General features: G+C 41.8%; 1 protein-coding gene across 4 annotated transcripts in view; it reads right to left on the reverse strand.

Moving 5' to 3' along the window:
* The window catches only part of TBC1D5 (TBC1 domain family member 5), a 354,766-nt gene that overhangs the window by 264,441 nt on the left and 70,530 nt on the right, over positions 1-19,795 (reverse strand). The gene's annotated exons all lie outside the window — the stretch shown is intronic.

Here is a 19,795-nt window from a genome sequence, read left to right on the forward strand (position 1 = left end):
ATCTAGAGAGCCCCTTTAAACTTATTTCTATACTTAGGTGAATACACAGTTGAACTTTCATCTGTAGACCATAAAACATAGCCACTCATGCCCTTGTGCAACACCCAAGTGCTGCTTGTTAAACCTGAAGGGAGTTTAAAAGCAACTTGGGATGCAGAGTGAGGGTTTGAGATCACTCAACTCATAAAGCAAAGTATTTTGAACATTTATGCACCTTGGATGAATTCTGAAATTAATACATTTTAATGTAATTTTTAGAACTAGCTACAAAACCCAACCTTTGTGAGTGACACCATGAGCGTCAGTCTATTAAGCAGGAGCAACTGCAAGCAACACATAACAGGATCAAGCACTTTGGCAATAAATCCTTAACTTCTTACAATTTGGAGAATGAACTATTAGCAAATTCTTTACAGAACATACAATATGAACTGCAACCGCTTCCCATCATATGGTGCCCTTTGCAGCAATGCCAGTTAAAATGTACTTGAAAGCATCCTAATGAAAGAAAAAATACATGGTATAATGCTTGATGTGCTTTAGTACCTTCAAATAATATAAGGAGGACGCCATGCGCACAGTATAAAAGCATCTCTCTGACCATAAACCTGGGGCATTCAGTGCCTTCAATCAAACCATTGCAATTAATATGAAATTCTAAATACAGAATATAATGCCACATAAATACTATAACAGCCAAGTCCTGTCTAAGAAGCCATATGTTTTTTCCCATTGTTCAAAAAAAGGAGATGACTTCCCGTCACTTATGTTTCTGATTAGCAAGGTGATTTATGCCACAATCACTAAAAATGCCAGCAAGTGAATGAGAAAATGCATAGTGACTGCACCAGATGTGCACAATAAACAGGAATCCCATTGTAATCTCTGGTACTTAGTTTATATGAAGGTAATGTAAGAAACACTCTTGGATATGGCAAAGTCACTTTTTTTTACATTTGACTATAAATGATATGAAATAAATTGTGTGTTTTATACTTTATGGCATGCATACATTGATGAATTAGGTACAGTTTTGTATCCCGACTTATCTTCGAGACAAACCTGGCTAAGATCATGGGGATTAATTGCTTCAGAAGTGTGAAATGCAGCTTTTCCATTCTTTTCTGCACACTCAGTGAAGAAACAATGATTAATCACTGTTTAACTATTCTCTTGAGGATCTACAAGATTGCCAAAGCAGGACTTATCCTCATAAATCCAAAAAACAGAGGTTTAGATTTGTTGCCAGCAACTGAACGAACATGAACTTAAAGCCATTCGTTATCAGATTAAAACAATGTCAAGGCTTTAGAACCCTACAAGCACAAAATTCACTTTAATCATCAACTAAACAATGGGGATTGGATTATCAAATCAGATTAAATACATAAAAAAACCAGGGTTTTCAATATTTAAGCATGTACCTTGAAAAATAAACCTCCAAAATAAACACATTACACCAAGGATCCTAGTTGCAGTTTAAAAGACACAAAATACATAGTAAAAATAATAAATTACCATTTTTAATACCAACATAAACATAGCTTGGTGCAACTGAAACTGCGTCCATTGCCTGTTTTTCGCAAATACCAATTAGCTTGTAACTTGAATATGTGAGCTTTCTGCTATTTGAATACTAATTTTGCAAAAGAAAAAGTAAAATCTATTCAGAAGCTTGAAGACTACACATATACTTTCATTCATGAAGAAAACAGTTACTGTTTAAAAAGTGACCCACACAAGCAAGTAGTATATTTCATCATATTTGCTCATACTTCATCATCTCAACAAATAACCATTTTTAAAAGTGACTAACACACAGGATTGGGAAGAACTACAATCCTTTGATTGTAGTGGGAACTAGGTAAGTGAGCTAGTACAGCAGTTCCCAAACTATGGGTACGAAACCCACCAGTGGGTTGTGACCCAATTTCTGTTGGGTCGTGAAACTGACAGGGCAGATTAGGCTATGTGCATTAAAGGTTAAACAAGCTGCTACTTGGGGGTGACAGAGAACACTGCTGCTCAATCACCATTAGAGCCACACCCCTTGGCATTTATAAATCTGGCAGCAGCCTCTAGGGCTTCTAAAACCTTAGGGAACCACTTAGTTGAAAGAGAAAACATTTCTTTCCATCTCACAGAGAATAATGGAGTGGGGAAAGAAAAGAAAGAATGGGCCCCTGCTGTTTCCTTAGCCATTGTTTCATTCAGGTTGGATATTTTAACTTAGATTCTCATGGTGGTGGAGAGATGCTTGTTAGTTTCTCGGTTGCAGGACATACCTTATAGACAGAGAAACTAGACAGTTCAAGAAATTCCAATAGGAAAGGAGATGTACCACAAACGGAGAGAAGAACTAAAGTTTAGGCAAGTGACATATCTCTTTCTTGGGATCTTTTAAGCACTGAGGTCCATTATCAACTTCTGCTCTCTTCAGTACAAGGCGAGTTGGCAAAAAATATCATCTACACCATGTATACGAATGACATGATACAGTAACCATAATAAAACAATTTCAGATCTGTGCAATGCTTGAACCATGATGATTCATTTTAAGATGGAAGAAATGGAAAATACAGATGAATAATCTAGTAGTTCACAGTAAGGATGTTGGAATTTATTTATTTGATTTGTATTCCGCCTTTCTCCCCGAAGGGCACCCAAGGTGGCTAACAATCAATTTAAAATAGAAACAAAGATACAAATAAACATTAAAAATACAAAATACTTAGAAACAATTAAAACAAGATAAAATACATAGCTGTATGTATTTACAATTGGTTGTAATTGCAAGTTCTGGCTGGAAAAGAAAGCCAGATCTGTCCCTGAAGGATATTTAGAACTTTAAAACCACCGCCCAGTTGGATTTTATTGGTTATAATTTCATGTCCCAGAAAAAGAAACCAAGGTCACCAAACCTTTAGTACTAGAGTGACCAGTTAATTTTTTATCATACTATGAAATCCTCACATTTTGCAATTAGTCCTCTGCCTTTCCATTTGACAATTTCAGCGACGTGGAGAGGGGGGATTTGCTGCATGGGTAACAGCCTATCCTCCATACCTACTTTACCCAGGCTTCGCGCACTGGAGAGGATGCTCTGTTCCAGAACCACCATTCAGAGCGTGACACCATAGTCTTCCGAGACTGAAGGATGCCAACTACTGAGATCCAGAACATGAACAGAATCCTCTGCCCAGACCAGCCCATCCCTCTCAATAGGTTTTACTTTGGATCTACATTGGTATGGAAAATCTCTTTACATGAAGCACCTGATGGGATCTGGTTCATACCATGATAGGTACAATAGAGAAATGAAGAAATTGTTCTCCCCTGTGAATGCTGTTTGTAAACTAAAGTAACTTTGTAAACAGAGCCTCAGGTTTAAAGCTTAAAGCCATGAGAAAATCAATATGTTGTATAGGACTTAGCTGACAAGCTGCGCTGAGAGTGTCCATCACCATGAAATACACTAGCTAGTCAAACATGGCAGAACAGTGGAAGTTTGAGTGTGCTAGAGCGATGCTCCAAAAGGCACTGTAAACCTGCAGGTCTGATTGATCTCCAGATGCCCTCTTCTAATGGGTTCGATTCCCTCCAAGCATTTTCATTAGCTTTTAACTATGGACCAATAATATCAGTAGCTGTTGCTTAGTTATGAGTGGTCACAGAAGCTGAAAGGGACAAAATAAAAGGGGCAGAACAGCCAATGCGAAGAGAATTGGTTGGTGTTGGCACTTGCTGCGATCTGAAAGGCAGCACTGCCACAAAGAAGAGCTGAGGAAACCTAGCTTATAATCACTGATGAAGTTGAGGGAGAAACCCTAACCGAGGCTTTTCAGAAACAGCTTCTGAATGAAGAGATAGAAACTGACTACTTGGTGGCACCTCTAGGTTCAAGCAGGAGCATTAAAGTCGCGAGACCTCTGGTGTGAGGACCGGAGAGAAAATTTTAGGAAGAAGCTTCCAGAACGTTGAAGCTGCCTGAAGGTAGAGCCAGTCTGCTGTCCAGGGAAGCCTTTGGGGGGCGGGGGGCGTGTATACATGCAATGGAGATGGGAAGGGGTAAATCTGATTATTTAGGGAATTGCATTGGTCAAAGGATCAAGTCATTCTTCCTTGCTGGTATGAGAGTATAAGTGATGGAATGTTTAAGTAAATAAAGCAATCTGTTAACTATTTTTATAAATAAAGGTTTATTTTTTAGTTCAATTTCATATTGGATAGTATGATTACAAAAGAGTTCATGGTAGGAAAGAAACTAGGGGAAATTTTGTCTTCTCCCACCTACTACCATTATTTCAGAACCTTTCAGGGTCGTATTAAAAGAATTGCATGAAGGTGTTGACAAGAGGTGGATTCTGTCTGACCAGGCTAAAATCATCCCTAACCTCCACAGGTTACATTCCTCATCATAAGTCTATGTGACAGCTATTCACACATTAAACTGTGTACCTGGGTACAGTCACGGTAAGTTTGTACCTGGGTACAGTTATTCACATCTTCCATTCAATGGGCAGCACACAGTTTTCTTGCTTTATTGAGAGAGTATCTGTGCTTCAGAGAAAGGGAAACAGAAGTGCGCGTGGCCTCTGGGAAACCAAATGCCTCGGGAACAAAATGCCAAGTAAGGCACCGCGAGTTTAGCCTCGGTGTGAAGAGAGGGAGAAGGCAAGTGGACCTCAGTGTTTTCGGAGAAGGAGATGGAGGACTCTGAGTTGTGAAAAGGGGGAGGAAGAGGAGAAGGTAAGTGTACTCTTTCTCTTTGTCTTCTAACCTTAAATCAACATTGAAATTTAGCTTTACTTTTAGCTTAGCTTTACCTAAATTAGTACCTAATCTAACCAGAGGGAGGGAGTCTAAGGTCCAGCAAGTTGGGGCACAGGAGCTAGGTGAGGGCAATAAAAATATATACGTGAGTGTGTACATGGGTCTAATCTGGGCAGGAGCAGAGTCCTACTCAGGAGTAAGAGCCCAAAGTACAGGCACTTGGAAAAGTAAATAAAACATAGGAGGATAAAGTAGAAAGCAAGTGTTTCTACTTTGTTTAAATTAACCCTATACTTAACCCAAATTAAACTTAATCCAAGTTAGAACATAATCTAAAGGTTCAGTAAATTGGGACACAGGATCTAGGTGACAGCAATCAATCAATCAATCAATCAATCAAAATAAATGAATGAATGAATAAATAAATAAAGGTGAACACTTAATAAAAGCAGGAGGTATAATTTAGATAGGAAGCTAGAGCCCAAACTAAACAAAGAAGAGGATAATAGGGGGAGAAAATATACTTGGTGTCTATTTTATAAACAGGGCACAACAGGATTTAAACCTTTAGTGTGTAAGTTCTGCCAAGCCCAAAAAACTCTTAAACCAGTGCAGTTTAAACTCAAAAAGCAGCTTGAGGTTAAAAAACAGTTCAGCCTAAGAGAACTGGATTAGGAGGGCAAGAATCTAGGAAGGCCCCCATTCCCAGCCAGCCAGCCAGCCAGCCAGGGCAATTTAGCTTAGCATAGTCATAAACTTACCAATTTACCATAGTCATTGTACTTTAGGAGGTGATACGCAAATCCAAGCACCCCATTCAGGAGCCTGCAGAGTAGATTAGGCTCATCAGCAGCCTTTGGTCTTCTTGATCTTTTGTAATCTCACCTGGGAAGACCAACCCCCATTCAATCAACAAGGAGGGAGGGAGGGAGGAGTTGCCAGCTAGGGGTATAAAGCTAGTGCTTGCCACTGGGTGAGCCTCTCTGCAGAAGCCTCTGGGAAACCCAGTGCCTCGGGAACAAAGTGCCAGGTAAGGCACCATGAGTTTAGCTTCGGTGCAAGTTCAGCAGCAGGGCGAGGAAGCCAGGGCCCCAGACACTGCCCTTCTCTTCCCTTGAGAAGAGGGCAGCAAACCATTGAAGGGTTTTTAAGTTCCCCTAAACAAAAAAACAAAAAAACTATGCAGTCAGACAGCCAGCAGCAGGGCAGGGGCTATCCAGTGTTTTGCATCGAGTGCAACATGTATGACTATATGCCTCTGGGGTATAAGTCATGCGTGTGTCCTTGGTGCAAGGAGCTCCAGGGATTCAGGGAACAAGTTCGCTCCCTTGAAGCCTTCGTGGCCAACCTGGAGAAGCAGAGGCAGATAGAGAAGGACCGTGGGGAGACTTCCAGGGGAGACTTCCAGGCTTCATCCCAATCTCAGGCGTGCAGCTCCTCAGCTGCCCGGGTGGGAAGTCTCGGGGCTGGAGGATGTCATCCTGGAGAGGAGGGAAACAATCCCCTAGGGGGAACCCCTTCTCCAGGGGACGAGCCCGTATCCGAACACACTCAGGAAACTCCTTGGCAGGAGGGGAGTCGGGGGCTTCTTGTGGTGAAGGATTCAATTATTAGAAACAGAGAGGGGGGTTTGCGAAGGATGTGAGGACCGCATGGTGACTTGCCTGTGTGGTGCGAAGGTTGCAGACATCACTTCTCGTCTAGACAGGCTGGTAGACAGTGCTGGGGAGGAGGTAGCGGTTGTAGTGCAGGTCAGCACCAACAACGTGGGCAAGTGTAGCTGGGAGGTCCCGGAGGCCAAATTTACGCTATTAGGTAGGAAGCTGAAAGCCAGGACCTCAAAGGTAGCGTTCTCGGAAGTGCTACCTGTTCCACGCGCAGGGCCAGCTAGGCAGGAGAGATCAGGGGTCTCAATGCGTGGATAAGATGGTGATGTAGGGAGGAGGGGTTTAGATTTGTTAGGTACTGGGGAACGTTTTGGGACTAGTGGGGCCTGTACAAGAGGGACGGGCTTCACTTGAACCAGAATGGAACCAGACTGCTGGTGCATAACATTAAAAAGGTGGCAGGGCAGCTTTTAAACCGATCCCTGGGGGAAAGCCGACAGGAGCCAAGGGGCATCCGGTTCGGAACTCCTCATTCCTATGGGATGAGGACGGGGAGGTTAGAGAACAACAAGGTAAAGGCAGAGTAGGTGAAGAAATTGGGAATGGTAGCATGATGGGTGTGATAGACGGTTTGGCACAGTGAGAGGATGCGGGGACAAAGGAGCTAATAAGCAGCCCATCCTGGGGCACTCCATGTACAAATGCTTTTATGCAAATTCCCAAAGTCTCTGAGCAAAGATGGGAAAACTGGAATGTCTGGTGACTAGGGAAAACATTGACATAGTGGGCATAACGGAAACCTGGTGAAATGCAGAAAATCAGTGGGATACCACAATCCCGGGCTATAAAATCTACAGGAGGGACAGGGAGGAGCATGTTGAAGGTGGGGTGGCCGTTTACATTAAGGAAGGGATAGAATCTAGCAAAGTAGAGATTGAAGGCGGGTCTGACTCTACCATAGAATCTCTGTGGGTTAAATTACCAGGCCTGATGTAATACTGGGGGCGTACTGTCCTCCAGACCAGAAACCAGAAGGGGACCTTGAAATGAGGACACAGATCAGGGAGGTGACAAGGAGGGACAGGGTTGTAATCATGGGGGACTTCAATTATCCTCATATTGACTGGGTCAATTTGTGTTCTGGTCGCAAAAAGGAGACCGGATTCCTTGACATGTTAAATGACTGTGCCTTAGAGCAGCTAGTCATGGAGTGCACCAGAGGACAGGTGATTCTGGATTTATTATTGTGCAGTACTCAGGATCTGGTTAGAGATGTCAATGTTACTGAGCCATTGGGCAACAGTGATCATGCTGCAATCTGTTGAGACATGCACGTCGGGGGAAGAATACCGGGTAAATCTCTCACAAAAACTCTTGACTTCCGACGAGCGGACTTCCCTCAAATGAGGAGGCTGGTTAGAAGGAGGTTGAAAGGGAAGGTAAAAAGAGTCCAATCTCTCCAGAGTACATGGAGGCTGCTTAAAACAACAGTTATAGAGGCCCAGCGGAACTGTATACCACAAAGGAAGAAGGGCTTGACTAAGTCCAGGACGGTGCCCGCATGGCTAACGAGCCAAGTTAGAGAGGCCGTAAAGGGCAAGGAAGCTTCCTTCCCTAAATGGAAGTCTTGCCCTAATGAGGAGAATAAAATGGAACATAAACTGTGGCAAAAGAAATGTAAGAAGGTGATACGGGAGGCCAAGCGAGACTATGAGTAACGCATGGCCAGCAACATTAAGGGGAATAATAAAGTTTCTTCAAATATGTTAGAAGCACAAAACCCAGCAGAGAAGCGGTTGGTCCTCTGGATGGTGAGGGAGGGAAAGGGGAGATAAAAGGAAACTTAGAGATGGCAGAGAAATTAAATGAGTTCTTTGCATTTGTCTTCACGGCAGAAGACCTCGGGCAGATACCGCTGCCCGAACGGCCCCTCCTGACCAAGGAATTAAGTCAGATAGAGGTTGAAAGAGAAGATGTTTCAGACCTCATTGATAAATTAAAGATCAATAAGTCACTGGGCCCGGATGGCATCCACCCAAGAGTTATTAAGGAATTAAAGAATGAAGTTGCTGATCTCTTGACTAAGGTATGCAACTTGTCCCTCAAAACGGCCACGGTGCCAGAGGATTGGAGGATAGCAAATGTCATACCAATCTTTAAAAAGGGAAAGAGGGGGGCCCGGGAAACTATAGGCCAGTCAGCCTAACATCTATACTGGGTAAGATGGTGGATTGCTTCATCAAAGATAGGATCTCAAAACACAGACAAACAGGCCTTGCTGAGGGAGAATCAGCATGGCTTCTGTAAGGGTAAGTCTTGCCTCACAAACCTTTTAGAATTCTTTGAAAAGGTCAACAGGCATGTGGATGCAGGAGAACCCGTGGACATTATATATCTGGACTTTCAGAAGGAGTTCGACACGGTCCCTCACCAAAAGCTACTGAAAAAACTCCACAGTCAGGGAATTAGAGGGCAGGTCCTCTCATGGATTGAGAACTGGTTGAAGACCAGGAAACAGAGAGTGGGTGTCAATGGGCAATTTTCACAATGGAGAGAGGTGAAAAGCAGTGTGCCCCAAGGATCTGTCCTGGGACCGGTGCTTTTCAACCTCTTCATAAATGACCTGGAGACAGGGTTGAGCAGTGAGGTGGCAAAGTTTGCAGACGTCACCAAACTTTTCCGAGTGGTGAAGACCAGAAGTGATTGTGAGGAGCTCCAGAAGGATCTCTCCAGACTGGCAGAATGGGCAGCAAAATGGCAGATGCGTTTCAATGTAAGTAAGTGTAAAGTCATGCACATGGGGGCAAAAAATCAAAACTTCACATATAGGCTAATAGGTTCTTAGCTGTCTGTAAAAGATCAGGAGAGAGATCTTGGGGTGGTGGTGGACAGGTCAATGAAAGCGCTTAGCAGAAAGCAGCAGCAGAAAATGGTGGTGGTGTCACCAATGAAAGCAGCAGCAGAAAAGAAGGCCAATTCTATGCTTAGGATCATTTGAAAAGGTATTGAGAACAAAATGGCAAATATTATAATGCCGTTGTACAAATCGATGGTAAGGCCACACCTGGAGTATTGTGTCCAGTTCTGGTCACCACATCTCAAAAAGAACATAGTGGAAATGGAAAAGGTGCAAAAGAGAGCGACTAAGATGATTACTGAGCTGGGGCACCTTCCTTATGAGGAAAGGCTATGGCGTTTGGGCCTCTTCAGCCTAGAAAAGAGATGCCTGAGGGGGGACATGATTGAGACATACAAAATTATGCATGGGAAGGACAAAGTGGATAGAGAGATGCTCTTTATGTGAGATGCTCTCACATAACACCAGAACCAGGGGACATTCACTAAAATTGAGTGTTGGGAGGGTTAGGACAGACAAAAGAAAATATTTCTTTAGTTAGCGTGTGGTTAGTCTGTGGAACTCCTTGCCACAGGATGTGGTGATGGCATCTGGCCTGGATACCTTCAAAAGAGAATTGGACAAGTTTCTGGAGGAAAAATTCATTATGGTTTACAAAGCATGATGCGTATGTGAAACCTCCTGATTTTAGAAATGGGCTATGTCAGAATGCCAATGCAAGGGAGGGCACCAGGATGCAGGTCTCTTGTTATCTGGTGTGCTCCCTGGGGCATTTGGTGGGCCGCTGTAAGATACAGGAAACTGGACTAGATGGGCCTATGGCCTGATCCAGTGGGGCTGTTCTTATGTTCTAAACAAGATGCTATCCAATCTGTGTGCAGTGTACACGGACTGCTGATCTGCAAAAATGAACCCAGTCACAGTCATTCACATAAGAATATATACTAGAATACAGGTGTCTGTTCACAGGTATAGATTTTTTGTACCTGTGTACATCACAACATGTGAATAGTCCTAAAGTGTGCAGCTTTTCACTCTACTTGACTTGTTACCTTATTTGGAGCTACATATTAGCTCTGCAGAAAGTCTGTTGCTGGTACTGCCTTCTCTGCTAGCAGCACACTGTTTATGAGGATTGGATGCACGTATTGCATTGTCTTGCCCTGACAGGTTGATTTATAGTTTCTTAACATCTTCCAATGCTATAATACCATAGTTAAAACTTAAAACTTGTGTCTTCAAGTTTAAACTTTTGGCCACAATATGGAGAATGAACCTTCAAGTTCAAGAATCAAGTTTCTATAATATTTTTTTCACAGCCACCAACTCTTATTTTGCATTTAGCTTGAACTTCTGAAAAATTTCCTTCTTCTCCTTTGTTTCTTAATGTGCTGCTGCTTTTTCTTTTTAAAAACTCTTTAGCTTTAATTTCAAACACACAAAACAGAAGTTTCTATATAAAATAATTGGTTCATATTTATTTTTCTTATCTCCCTCTGACGTGTATATGCATTCCACTGTATCCTTGTCCTATTCTTTAAAAGACCATTCCAACACTCTTCCCAATAGGACTGCATGATATAAATTCTAGACATGAACAAAAAAACATGTGATAAAGGATTAATGAGCCACAAATACATGGTAAAAGCCAATAAGACACCAAAACACGGAGTTTCACAAACTAAAGTCCTACTGACTTCAGATTTAGTCTGCAGCTTCCCCCCCCCCCCATACACTGTTAGCATATATCTCCATGTTTGATATTGAGTTTGTTTCATGGTAGTTTATTTCCTTTCCAAAACATAAATGAGGTGTCTTGATTTGTTTTTCAGTAATTCATTTTCCACATAGTACCATATTTTCTATACATTTAATATTGTGCAATGTATCTACTACATCAATTGGATATCCTGAAACATCATTGGTATCCTTCAGTCTCAGGAGACTATGGTATCGTGCTCTGAAAAGTGGTTCTGGAATAGCGTCTAGTGTGGCTGAAGAGGCCAATTCGGGAGTGACAATCCCTTCCACACTGGAAGCAAATGTAGTCTGTCCCTGGTTTGTCTCCCTGGCTGTGGGCCTTCCTTCTTTGCCTCAGTCTGTTGGGCAAGTACCTCTTCAAACTGGGAGAGGCCATGCTGCACAGCCTGCCTCCAAGAGGGACGCTCAGAGGCCAGGGTTTCCCACCTGTTGAGGTCCACTCCTAAGGCCTTCAGATCCCTCTTGCAGATGTCCTTGTATCGCAGCTGTGGTCTACCTGTAAGGCGCTTTCCCTGCAGAAGTTCTTCATAGAGGAGATCTTTTGGGATCCGGCCATTGCCCACTCTCACGACATGACCAAGCCAACGCAGGTGTCTCTGTTTCAGCAGTGCAAACATGCTAGGGATTCTACCTTGTTCCAGGACTGTGTTGTTTGGAACTTTGTCCTACCAGGTGATACAGAGGATTAGTCGGAGGCAGCGCATGTGGAAAGCGTTCAGTTTCCTCTCCTGTTGTGAGCGAAGAGTCCATGACTTGCTGCAGCACAGAAGCATACTCAAGATGCAAGCTCTGTAGACCTGGATCTTGGTATGTTCTGTCAGCTTCTTGTTGGAACAGACTCTCTTTGTGAGTCTGGAAAACGTGGTAGCTGCTTTACCGATCCATTTGATGTTGCCTATGTCAGCTGCTATCTGTATCTGGGAACAGAGTTGGAGCCAGTAGTCGTTAGCACATCTCCTGGCAGTCTGCTGGACTTTGCTGTGAGCAGCTCGGAGGACCTGCAGGTTGCGCTCACTGGGACAGGCTTTGTAAGCTACTAGAGCTCTCCTCTTTTCCTCAATGACTGGTGTCAACTCCTCAGAGTGGGCTTCAAACCAGTCCGCCGTCTTGTTGGTCTTCTTGCTGAATACAGACAACGCGTTGTTGTAAACAGCGTTCTTGAAATGCTCCCATCTGTTGGATGCATTTGCATCGGCTGGGCCTGGAAGAATTTCTTCAAGTGCTCGTGCAAATTCCTCTACTTTTCCCTGATCCTGGGTCTTGCTGTTGTCAATGCAAGGTCTTCCTTCCTTTTTCGTGTGATACAGTTGCTTTGTTCGCAGTTTCACTCTACTGCACACCAGGGAGTGGTCAGTGTCGCAGGCAGCACCATGATAACTGTGTGTGATCTTGATGCTGGGAAGGCTGGAGCGTCTGGTGAGGATCAGGTCAAGCTGGTGCCAGTGCTTTGATCGTGGGTGTCTCCAAGAGACTCTGTGTTGGGGCTTCATGTTGAAGAATGTGTTGCTGACACAGAGAGCATGATGGCAACAAAACTCTAGCAGGCATTGGCCAATTTTGTTCATCTTCCCAGTGCCGAACTGAGCTAAGCAAGTGGGCCACAAACTGTGATCAGCACCAACTCTAGCACTGAAGTCGCCAAGGATGAACAATGACTCTTTCTCGGGGACTTTCTTGATTGTGGTGGCCAGGTCATCGTACAATTTGTCTTTATCTTCTGCTGGAGATGGCAGAGTTGGTGCATATGCACTGATGAGAGTGACAAGTCCTGCTGATGAGTGGAGCTGCAGGGACAAAATTCTTTCACTTCCCGCAGTAGGTGGAAAGTAGGTTTTTTAAATATCCTGAATACACTTTTTGAAATCAGCTTCACTGCTTATGACAAGTTAGAAATATTATTACCCCTTCCCTCACCCTGAATTCATGTTATGTCTCTGTACAAATCCTATTGAAATATACCATAGATACTCAGGTATAGTACTGAAATTTTTGCCAATTAATCAAGCTCCAATTCTCACTTTGCCTTATCTTCAGGTGAATCAGAGGGCAGAGCCTTTCAACTCTGAACAATTTGGTTTCTCAGCTGAGCTGTTGTTCAGCTCAGGTAGGCACCTCCTTAGTTGCTATAGTTACTTTCCAGGGACATTCCAGTCAAAATTAACCTTTTATTCTCCTTCCTTCTGCTGCAGCCTGGTTCTGCTTGGCATATCCACCTTAAAGGTGGATTTGATTCATGGATTTCCTGCAGTGGTTCCCACCCTTTTTCACTTGCATATCCCTTGGCAGCCCATTTCCATAAATGGTACCCTTCATATTAGCAAAATGTTTGTAATTAATAATACAAGCCCTCATCTCCTCTATGTGAAAGCCCAGACTTCATGTAGTCATCACAGTGTTTTTTCTTTTTATCTGTTTGAGGAACGGAAGACTCTGCCTTTGCACTGTTTTGCACCAGAAGTGTCCAGAGAAATTCTGGGTGATTGATCACTTTCCTTATAATGTTTCAGCTTTTTTACTGCGCTGGTTTTCAATCACTGGTTCATACATGAATTGATGACCAAAAAACTAGCTATTGTTGGGGCTTTCACAGCCAACTAGCTACCTCCCTTCCTGCCTTGCTGGTCCTTGCAAGACATTCCTGCCTTGCAAGGCATTCTGGAGCATGGCCTGCCTTTTTCTGCCATTCTTTTTCAAGTACCCCTAAAGGTCCTGTTGAGTGTCCCTGGGAGTATGTGAATACCAGGTTGGGAACCACTATTTTACTGGTATGTTGTTTACAGTGCACTTATTCTGACAGTGTTTACAAAAAGGTGGTGAAGACCAGAATTTAAAAAAGAATAAAAATGTACCTTATGGTCTTTTATTATGTTTTTAATAAATTAGAGACTACAGTTCTTAGGTAACAATTAGTGGTAAGTTATTTTTCAGGATCTGGCCTCAGGTAAAATCAGACAAAACTATAGTCAGACACCCCCCTAAGTTTAACCCCCGACTTATCCGAGGGTCATAGAAAATTCCATGATTGTTGGCTCAAAGCCTGCCCTCGACTTATCTGTGGGGTTGACTTATAGGCGGGTGTCTGCGATAATTAAATTATACTTTTGAATTTAAAAATGTTGGTAAACTGGATTAAGTGTAGTGGTGAAGTCAGGAAACATTTCTTCTAAAGGTGGGGCCCTAGAGTAAAAGCATCTAAACACTCACAGAACACCATGCAGGAGATCCAGCAAGGATCATTCCTTTCTTCATACCAGAGGCCCACAGCTTACTAGGCAACTATTATTTGTGCTTGCTACCAACTCCAACTCTGTCTTCAGGTCCTCTAGCATGCACAAGGGACTTGGGAGAGAAGCAGGATTTTCTCTCATTTGCCCTCCAAAATTGAAATGGTAAAAAATGGCAGGAGCTGCTCCCTCTCTTTACAAGGGTCTCTAGACATTTCTTCTCTATTAAAAAAATGGCAGGGGAAATGAGACCTCTGGGGATATCTGTGTGGTTCTGGGCATCCTGACTGCCAGAGGTCTAGAGACACGTGCAGCTGGGTTTCTAGTTCCACTTACACAATGCACTATAACTGCCCCTCCAACTATTTTTCCTTTAAACAAAAAAATGCAAATAAAATAATGTGCAATAAGACAAACAAAAAACACTTCATAGCCCCCAACTACTCCGAAGTGGTTTCAACCACTCAGTTTTAACCACTTAGGACTAGCGTTCCCTAAACTATCAGAAAAATATACATATCACACATGTAAAAGTTATTGTCAGTTATAAGTTACTGTTACCAAGGGACTGCAATAATTTATGAAACATCTGTTTTCATATTTTTCCTAATTAACAAATATTTAATGCATAAATGGATTGGCCACTTCTTTTGACCACCCATAAAAGAAAAGGTTTATACTCCTAAAATCGGCAGACCCCAATATTTGACATGATATTTGGTTAGCTGAGTTGTAAATAACAATTACTGTAGAAATTTAAATAAAGTCAGTTACAGCTACGAAAGGAGGAATGTGCTGTAAAATTTAATCAGGCCAAATGTGGTATATCCTAATTAATGAGGATGAGCAGGAATTGCCATATTTATTAGCTACTACAGAGCACTACATAGTAGGACTGTACAGTGCAAATAATTTAAATGATAAGCTAGGAGGAATACTTGATACCTGAATGGACTCGTGTCTTTCAAAGCTTACAGTCTAATCCTAACCAACTTTCCAGCACTAATGAAACCACAATACAGACCTAAGTTAGGGAACCTTAAGGACGTCTCTGTGACTGGCCCCCCATCGCAGGATGCAGCATACGCATGGTTTGCATGGCTGCAACAGCCCTAGAAAGTTAACTAGGATTGAGTTGTGAGATTTTCTGCACTGACAAAATATATTTTGGCTTGTTATCTAATGCTTTGGCATAATCATGCTACTTCTATCAACAGAGCTCAAAGTGCCGACTGTTGCCCACTGAGAATGTGTTTCCTGGCACGACCGGAACTTTGAGTCCCAAACCCTAATCCTAATGTCCCGGAACTTTGAGTCCCAAACCCTAATCCTAATGTCTACAACCTGATCCTGAGCTTACCAGCCAGGATACCTCGCCAGGATACCTACAGCGAAACGGGAATCTGAGATCCCAGAATGGACATCCCAGTCAGTACACCCTGAGGCAGAACCTCTCAAGGCACCAGCCTCACTATTGCCCAGAACCTCATGGTTCCCTGAACTTTCACCTCAGCAGTAGCAACAAGCCAGGAGGAAAGGAGGAGTTCAGATCAGAGTTCTCTCCCATCTCCAGGCAGATGGCAAAATAGCGCCTTGCCTTGTAAGTGTCTGCAAGTTGGGAGGAGACAGATCAAGACACTTTGTACGTATAAAGGTTCCAGGATCAATCCCTGAGATTCCAAGATAGGGAAACAGAGCTGTGCCTGACATAGAGCTGTGCCTGAAACCCTGAAGAACTGCTGCCATAGTGTAGGCAATAGTAAGCTAGATGCACCAAAAGACTCAATATAAGCTAGCTTCATATATCTTCATACATGTGCTATCAGACAAATCATCTCATCACTCTCTTCAGTTTAGGAATAATAACACTGACCTATTTTATAGAGATGTTGCAAAGATTGCCGAGTGAAAGTTTGAAAAATGCTACCATCAGAATGGTACTCTACATGTCATTGGAAAAGGCTACGTATGACAATATAAGAGAAGACATTACAGAGAACGACAATGTTCATGTATGAATTTCAGCTCAAGTTTCGTCATAAACCGGTATTACAAGCAGCGCCTATTGTGATTAATGGGGGCATTAGAATGAAACATTTGCCAGTGAAACCAAAATTCAAGATAAAAGATTAAAAAGGATTATTGACTTCAGCAAATTTTCCTCCCAAAGTTCTAGTCCAAGTAATATCTTTCTATAATGGTGTTAAGTATATTTAATTTCCAACAAAAATCCAGATACTTGACTTACCAGTGAAAGTCAGAGAATCAGACTTAAAACTAGCTTACATATAAGGTTAGCATGATCTGATACTTAATAAAGTATCTACATGTAAAACTACAGTAATATCTTACAAAACTTGTTTCATACACCAGGTCAAACAGCATTCATGATACCTGCTGCGGTCTGGAAGTGATGTCAAAAAGTTGGAAGTGATGTCATTAAGCAGGTCATGACCAGAAATAAGCACTTTTTCTCACTTAGAAACTCAGCTGCAAATGACAGAAAATACGCCTATCTTGATCATATTTTCAAGATATGGGAAAGTCCAATTATCACATGGGCCACGCTTTCAGCAGTGACACCTCAGCACAGCTCAGTAGGTGGGAGCAGCTGATGGTGGTGCTAGGAGAGCCCAAGGGCCATAAAAAGAGTTTCCGGGGGAGCCTTATGTTTGATACTCTTGGTCTATACCATTATGTATATTTACAATAAACCCTAACCATCAGTGAGTACTCTTGATATCAAAGAGACATGTTAGTTGAACTAATTTAGCAAGTTCTATCAATTTCAATAGAAATTTATGAATTCTAAATTTCTTAGGTACAATTCAATAACTACAGTCCTCAACCTCTGCTGCTCCACAGTGAAGCATACAAGTCTTGTGAATAAGTAAATTTTCTAGTTTGATCACCACAAGAATGTCCAATATGTTTCACAACTGCTAGCTGAACAGAAACATTTTAGCTTGTATGAGATGCTGTGCAATGTGCTGCATGTTGTTAGCTAGGCAAGAGTAGCCTGGAGCAGAAACAACTTTCTCCATTTAAAAACCTTGTACAATTTCTTTCTGCTTGCACAAGAGCATTTCTGCATCTGGAAGATATCCCCAGATATCACCCAATATCAATAAGCATCCTATAGCTCTTAAAGATCATACTATATTAGTTCTGTGTTTCTCAAACCATGGGCTGGGATCCACCAGGTAGGTTGCAAGTCATTTTCAGGTGAGTCCCCATTCATTTCAATATTTTATTTTTAATATATTAGAGTTGATGCTACCATGGTATATGACTGCATTTGGGGAAATGGTACAGATCTGTACTTTTAACAAGTTACTATGTATATGCTTTTAACAATGATAGTCAATGGGACTTCTGGGTAAGTGTGGGTAGGATTGCAGCCGAGGATTGTTAAAAATTTCCCTGCTTGATGATGTCACTTTGATCATAACATCAATTCTGGTGGGTTCTGACAGATTTTCATTCTAAAAAGTGGGTCTCAGTGCTAAAAGTTTGAGAACCAGTGTATTAGTTTATTATTATTTATATATCAGCTTTAACTACAACACACACTGTAAAAATTTGCTTAAAATAATCTTTACAACTAAATGTAAAGTCATTATTATAAAGTCAGCATTATGTGGAATAACACTAGTAGAATACATCCTAATTTTTGCCACATCTACAAAACATGGAATACAATAGAAGTTTCCATGTTAAGTTCAGTTTGACTTAGGGCGCAATCCTAACCCCTTATGTCAGTGCTTTCCAGCACTGGCATAGTGGTGACAATGGGACATGTGCTGTATCCTGCAGTTGGGTGTCACAGTTGGGTGGAGGACTCCTCAAAGTAAGGGAATGTCTGTCCCCTTAACTCTGAGCTGCATTGCCCTTATGTCAGTGCTGGAAAGCACTGACATAAGGGGTTAGGATTGCGCCCTCAACCTCTAACACATACTCACATAAGAAATTTTCTAAAATGAAGCCAAAGCTATAAATCATTCTTTCAACACAGAGATTTCTCACCACAGAAACGATAAGAATTTTCCTATTTTTATCCTAAATTTCACTAGCAGTCACAACATGGCTAACAGTAGAATATAAGAATACAGAAACAATTGAAAATAAATTTAAAACAAACTAAATTGAACCATCAGAAAAACCAAAAACTTAAGGAGCCAACACAAATAACTTCCAGGTCCCCTTCATCACAAAGGCTTGAAGCAGCATGTGTCTTAAGTGCCTTTTTAAAACTTAAAAGAGGGGGACCATTACTAACCCCTTGAGCTAAGAAGTTCCATATCCAGGGGCCCATCATTGCTCCAAATGCATTGTTCCAAATGCAGTCAATTACTGGTAGCATGCAAAACACAGCCTCCCTCAAGGATCTCAAAGATGGATAGATTCACTTGGCAAGATGCAATTCTTAATATAACGACCCAAATTTTAAGGAGTTTAAGGCAGCACTTCCTAATCTTCTTCAGTCTTCAAAGCCCCCTGTGCTGCAAACTAGTATGTGAGTCCTGAAAGTAACTGGCAATGCCATCATTGCCAGTTACTTCCAGGTTTGGAGACCCACAATGGAGCTTCAAAAGAATGATAAGAGGCTCAGGGAGGGTGAGAGGGCTTTTTAAAGTGGCAAAATTTTTTCAGCCTGCAAAACCCCAGGGGAGTACAAAGAGCAGTTTGAGAACCCCTGACCCCTGAAGGGAAAGAATCCAGTCTTTTAGTAAGAATTGGTTCATAAGTATGTTGTTCAATGTTTTCAAGTATCTCTAGAATGCGAAGAAAACTCTTTCCAAGATTTTCAGATAATAAAGCGATTTATATTTTAACACCTGGTTAGTTAAGTAGCCTGTGCCAAAAATGTACAATATTTTGCAATAGTTCTTCATTGGCGATTGCTAGTTGCTTCTAATGCAGTCATTTTGTCTTAAGAAGAAATAAAGTTAACAATATGGAGTCTTTTCCTGACCCCCCAAAAATTCAGTATACAAGCATGTTCCTTTATTTCAGAGTCAAAGAGCAATATGAAAGGAGCCTACTTCACTCAAGCACAGAAAAAGAGTTCAGAGTGTGCTGTATTAGTCTTTTGCTTGTCTTTTTATAGTAAAGTAATTTTATGGTATTTGTGTCACAATGAAGGACAAAGATAAGCCAACTGTTTAGATTCCTTTCCTTTATGTTATGGCTTTGATCACTAACAATGCTGCATGAACAGCCAACAGAAGGCTGACATTTCATAAAATATGCAGTGATAAAAACTAATACTGTAGCATCTGGGAACGATATATAAAATGCAGAAATACACCTAATAACTGTGATCTTAAATTACAAGTTACGAAAAGCCAACTTAGAAGCACACACATCAGAGCATTTTTTATGCTTCCACTCCTAAAATGCTTAAAATATTGATTTCAAAAATGAAATCAATAATTTGTCACAATTCTTCAGGTGCAATTGCAAAGTCTACTCATAAGAACAGCCCCGCTGGATCAGGCCATAGGCCCACATAGTCCAGCTTCCTGTATCTCACAGTGACCCACCAAATACTCCAGAGAGCACACAAGACA

The sequence above is a fragment of the Tiliqua scincoides genome, chromosome 5, assembly GCF_035046505.1.
Source record: "Tiliqua scincoides isolate rTilSci1 chromosome 5, rTilSci1.hap2, whole genome shotgun sequence".
In the NCBI taxonomy this organism is placed as follows: domain Eukaryota; kingdom Metazoa; phylum Chordata; class Lepidosauria; order Squamata; family Scincidae; genus Tiliqua; species Tiliqua scincoides.